The following is a 6000-nucleotide window of genomic DNA, read 5'->3' on the forward strand; positions in this document are numbered from 1 at the left end:
AAGCAGCACAATTCCCTCCCAGACATCGTCGATGTTGACTTCATCAGCGTATTCCTTTTAGAGACCACCTACAAGTCCCTCGTTCACAAGCTTGGCTGCTAGAAGCCACGAACCACGCCTCCGGCAAGGAGGCGGTCGGAGCGGTCTTCACCGATGGTCGGGCCAAAGGCAAAGCCAAGCGGGAGGACCAGGATAAGGGCCCCTCCTTAGGGCAGGGGAAAAGGAAGAAGGACCAGTGTCATGCCAACCCCAACACGGTCGCGGCGGCTGACCGCGTGGGCAAGCGATAGGGCAACACCGACAACTTTGAGCAGCTCCTAGAGAAGCAGTGCACCAATCATGGCTACCCCGTCACGCACAAGATCAAGGACTGCGAGCTTCTCAAGCGCATGCTGGGTCAGCCCAACAAGCGCAAGGGTGGAAACCGCGATAAGGAGGCCCCCAAAGTTCAGGGAGCGCTACCCAAGGACAGGAGCGGCTTCGCTGACCCGGACGGCTGCCTCATGATCTTCGGAGGTCCTAAGGATGACTGCACCAAGCGTGAACACAAGGTCCGACTCCGGGAAGTCTGCGCTACCGGGAATGCTGTCCTCAAGTTTCTCCGTTGGTCGAGCACACCTATCACCTTCGACCGGGGTGACCACCCTCCCAGCGTCCCCTGGCCGGGGAGCTACCCTCTCGTTGTCGACCCCATCATTGGTAACAAGCACCTGACCAAGGTGTTGATGGATAGGGGCAACAACCTCAACATCTTGTATGTGGAGACCCTTGATGCCATGGGCATCTCGCGGTCCAAGCTCCGCGCCTCCATTTCCCCTTTGTTGGTATCGACCTGGGCATGAGGGTGTACCCTCTAGGAACATAGACTTGCTAGTTACATTTGGCGACCGTAGCAACTTCCGCACCGAGAACATGATCTTTGAGGTGGTGGACTTTGAGGGATCATACCGCGCCATCCTTGGGTGTCCGTGCTATGCCAAATTCATGGCGATCCCCATCTACACCTACCTCAAACTGAAGATGCCTAGGCTGAACGGCGTCATTACGGTGAGCAGCTCCTTCAAGCAGGTGTACGCCTGCGGTCGCGAGCACTTCGAGCTTGCCACCAACATCGCCAACTCCGCTGAGCTCTAGAAGCTTCGCCGGATGGTGGAGGAGGGAGCTCCCGGTTGCAATGAGCCATCCCCGTTCAGCGCCTTCCGCTCGATTCATGACACCAAGACGATCGAGGTCGACCCCAATGACCCAACCAAGACCGTGCATATTAGGACCCAACTTCTAGCCAAATAGGAAAGCGCGCTCAGCGACTTCCTACACGCCAATCGTGATGCCTTTGCATGGAAGCCTTTAGACATGCCAGGCATCCCGAGGGAGGTTGCCGAGCATGAGCTTTGCATCAAATGGGGTTCCAAGCCCGTGCAACAACGCCTGCGCTATTTCGATGATGAGATGCGCAAGGCCATAGGCAAGGAGATCGCCAACCTCCTAGTAGCCGGCTTCATCAAGGAAGTGTATCACTCCAACTGGCTTGCCAATCCCGTCCTTGTAAAAAAGAAGAATGGGAAATGGAGAATGTGTGTTGATTACACTGGCTTTAACAAGGCATGTCCTAAGGATTCCTTTTCCTTCGCCACGCATAGACCAGATAGTCGACTCCATGTGAGGATGCAAGATCCTCTCTTTTCTGGATGCCTACTCGAGCTATCACTAGATCGCGATGAAAGAGTCTTACCAGCTTGCGACCTCTTTCATCGACCCGTTCGACACATACTGCTACGTCACTATGCTGTTCGGTTTGAAAAATGTTGGTGCCACCTACCAGTGTTGCATGCAGAAGTGTTTTGCCGATAAGATTAACACGCCCTGGCAGCCTGACCAGCTTGGGCCACCAAAACCCATGATCGCTGTATACGTAAATGACATAGTGGTAAAAGCGCCTCGCACGGGAGACCTGATCACCACACTAGACGCCATGTTCGCTAACCTCCGAAGCTTTAGCATCAAACTAAATCCTGAAAAATGTAGTTTCGGGGTTCCAAAGGGGAAGCTACTTGGATATATAGTATCCGAGCGTGGCATCGAAGCCAACCCCAAAAAAAATCACGGCCATCTCCAGGATGGGTGCCATATGCAATGTGAAAGGCGTGCAACGGCTCACCGGCTGTCTAGCCACCCTCAATTGGTTCATCTCCCGACTGGGTGAGCAGGGAATGCTCCTCTACAAACTCCTTAAGAAGTCAAACATGTTCGTTTGGACAAAAGAGGCCCAGCAAGCCTTGGATAGCCTTAAGGCGTTGCTGACTCGGCCCCAGTTCTCGCAGCGACCACTCTTGTGGTCGAAAGGGAGGAGCCGGGCTGTGTGTTGAAGGTCCAACGACCGGTGTACTTTGTCAGTGAGGTACTCACCGAGACCAAGGCTTGCTACCCATAGGTGTAGAAGCTCTTATACGCCGTGCTTATGGCAATTAAGAAGCTGCAATACTATTTCACTGACCACGAGGTCACCGTCGACACCTCATTCCCGCTCGGGGAGGTCGTCCATAGTCGCGACGCTACAGGATGGATCTCCAAATGGGCTCTCAAGCTCATGGGCTATGACATCAAGTACACCCCCCGCACTGCCATCAAGTCACAGGCCTTGGCTGACTTTGTGGCCGAGTGGATGGAGGTCCAAACCCTGACTCCGGATGTTACCCACGAATACTGGACCCTATACTTTGATGGGTCTGTCATGGGACCCAACATGGGGCCGGCGTAGTGCTGATGTCACCTGAGGGGAACAGGCTCCGCTACGCGATCCGCCTCCACTTCCCAGCCTCTAACAACATCGCCGAACATGAGGGCCTCGTCAACGGCCTTCCCATCGCCGTTGAGCTTGGAGCGACCTGACTCTACGCCTACGGTGACTCCAAGCTGGTGGTAGACTAGGTCATGAAGGAGTCCGATTCTGAAGCTCCCTCATGGACGCATACTTCCAGGAGGTGCGTAAGTTGGAGGACAAGTTCTGAGGAATCAAGCTACAACACGTCCCCCGGGGGGACAACAACGACACCGATGCGCTCGCCAAGATGGCGGCCCAACAGGATCCCTCTCCTGACGGGGTCCTCGTCAACGACCTCCGCACACCCTCGATCCACATCAAGCCAGATCCACCTTAGGGGCTGACTGACCCGGTACTCGGGGCCCCCGCTTTGGTGCCTCCCGACCAAGGGTTCAGGGGCCCCAACTGCCTCGCGGTGGAGGCCGCAACCTCAGCGACCACTACACCAACAACCGACTCCGACTGGAGGGTGCCCCTGCTGGCCTACCTCCTTGATGAGATCCTCCCGGCCAACCGAACTGAGGCGCGAAGGATCGCCCGATGTGCCAAGACGTATGCTGCCGTCAATGGCAAGCTTTATAAGTGCAGCTCGTCAGCGGCGGGAATGTTGATCAAATGCATCCCAACCCACCAGGGCAAGGAACTCCTCTTGGAGATCCATGCTGGCATCTGTGGACACCACGCAGTCCTGCGCTCGTTGGTCAGCAAGGCCTTTCGCCAAGGTTTCTACTAGCTGACAGCACTACATATTCGGAGGAGGTCATCAACACGTGCAAGGGGTGTCAGTTCTATGCTCGGCAGACCCCACTTGCCAGCACAAGCGCTTCAGACCATCCCCCTCACCTAGCCGTTCACGGTTTAGGGTCTCGACATTGTTGGCCTCTCAGGAAGGCCCCTGGTAGTTTCACTCACCTGCTCGTCATGGTGGACAAGTTCCCAAGTGGATTGAGGCAAAACCCATCACTAAAACCAACTCCTAAGAGGCCATCAAGTTCTTACTAGACATCGTCTACCGATTTGGTGTGCCAAACACCATAATCACAGACAGCAGGACCAACTTCACAGGCAAGAAGTTCTTGGAGTTTGCCGACGAATATGAGATCAGGATCGATTGGGCTCGGTCAGACACCCTCGCACCAATGGGCAAGTGGAGAGGGCGAATGGCATGGTCCTCCAAGGACTCAAGCCTCGTATCTTCGACAAGCTCAACAAGTTTGCTGGATGGTGGGTTCAGGAGCTCCCAGCTATCCTCTGGAACCTAAGGACATCTCCTAATTGGTCCATGGGGTTCACCCTATTCTTCCTAACTACGAGGCAGAAGCGGTGCTTCCCTCCAACCTAGACTATGGCGCCCCAAGGCAGAGCCGTGGAGGCTTAGCAGGACGCGGTAGACTTTTTGGAGGAGGCCCAGGAGGCTGCCATGATCCGCTCTGCTTGCTACCAGCAAACTCTTTGCAGGTACCACGAGAGGAAGATCCGGGGAAGAACCCTCGAAATCGGTGACTTGCTGCTGTGAAGGGCGCAGTCGACCAAGGGCAAGCACAAGCTCACTCCGCCCTGGGAAGGACCGTACACGATCATGGAGGTGGTCCGGACAGGAACCTACTGACTAAAGGATAGTGACGGCAACATCCTCACGAACACTTGGAACATTGAGCAGTTCCATGTGCTCTCCTTTAAATGATGACTCCTACAACGCCCCGACCCGAGCACTCTCGGCCTGGGTTGCTCGGGGGCCCCACAGGGGTGCACCGCCAAGCGCACTACTACCCCCTCTTTCCTTTTGCAAATCACGCACAAAAACACAACCTAAGTGATTTTTATTGGGCAACTCGACCTACCAAACCCTCATCACAACCTACGGTGAACTAGCAGCTGACGCCACTCGGGCCAGCTCCCGTCTACACGCTGCAACTTACAATTAATGAGTAGGTTCCAAAGGAAAAGTGCAAAGGCAGAAATCACCTCAGGAAACAAAGGGGTACGGGAGGGACCAGCTTTCCAAAAAAACCATAAATCAAAAACAATTACAAGCACTTGGACCGTTCACTCGATGACCCTTCAAGAACCCTGCACAAACCACTCTAGAAATAAAAGCTAACTACGATACAAATCTTTCTACTGTGGCCCGTCATCCACGTTGGCCGATGATGTGGACGGCAGGAGCCGCACTGTAGGGTCGACCGGAGGATTTCCGTGATCGGGAGCCGGCCCGATCGGGGCGGTGCTCGACTCGGCTTCTGTAGATTGGATGGTGCCTCTACCCAGAGTCGCTTCCCTCTCCGCGCGACAGGCCTCCTTCATCCACTCAACGATGGTCACCTCCGCAATTGCCATCGTGACTGGCACCAGGCTCTGACCAAGTTTGCAGAGCTGGTCAACGGACCACCCGGCTACGTAACCTCTCCCGACAGTTTCAAAGTCGAGGGTCAGGTGATGTGATGCCACTGACGTCAACACCCCCAAGGCGCCTTGGAAGACTCCGTCAGTGATGAGCCCCACCACCTCGCCTGGGATCTCTGAGAGGTCGGCGATGAGTGCGCTCGACCCCAGGTGAGGCCCGAGCACCTTGGTGACCACCGGCAGTGCCGCGCCTCAGATCTGGCCGAGGTCCTTTTCGAGGACCCTACTCCTCTCCAACGAATCTGCCAGCGCCCGTGCATTCCGCACCATCAGTTCCTTAGCACTGGCCAGCTCGGACTCAGTGGCGTGGTGAGTGTCTTCCGACCTCTGCAGTTTGGTCTTCAGGAGACCATTCCTCATTCCTAGCTCTGAACATGAACAAAGCAAGGGTTAGAGGCCACAAAACTGGGATATATGGAAGAAACTGTGGCAGAACCAATCTGAATTACACCGGCTCAAGTACGCGAGTCCTCTTTGAGGGCTACCTCGTGCTTCAAACGGTATAATCCTTTGGCCTGTCCGGTAACGTCGCAATAAACCACCGAACGCAGGATCCAACAAGGTACCTCGCACGAAGGCGAGTCCAGAGATATAAAAGCCATTACACTTTACATCACAGGAAGGTATATTACATATGCATACAAAAGTAACATTAGTGTCCAACGAGGGACATTATTACAAAACAGTTTAAGTTTTAAGTCACAGCAGCGGAGTTTGAAAATATGAACACTGTACACGACGTTATTACGGATATCATGCTAGCCCTGGCAAGATAT

Source organism: Panicum hallii, chromosome 5 (assembly GCF_002211085.1).
Source record: "Panicum hallii strain FIL2 chromosome 5, PHallii_v3.1, whole genome shotgun sequence".
Classification (NCBI taxonomy): Eukaryota; Viridiplantae; Streptophyta; class Magnoliopsida; order Poales; family Poaceae; genus Panicum; species Panicum hallii.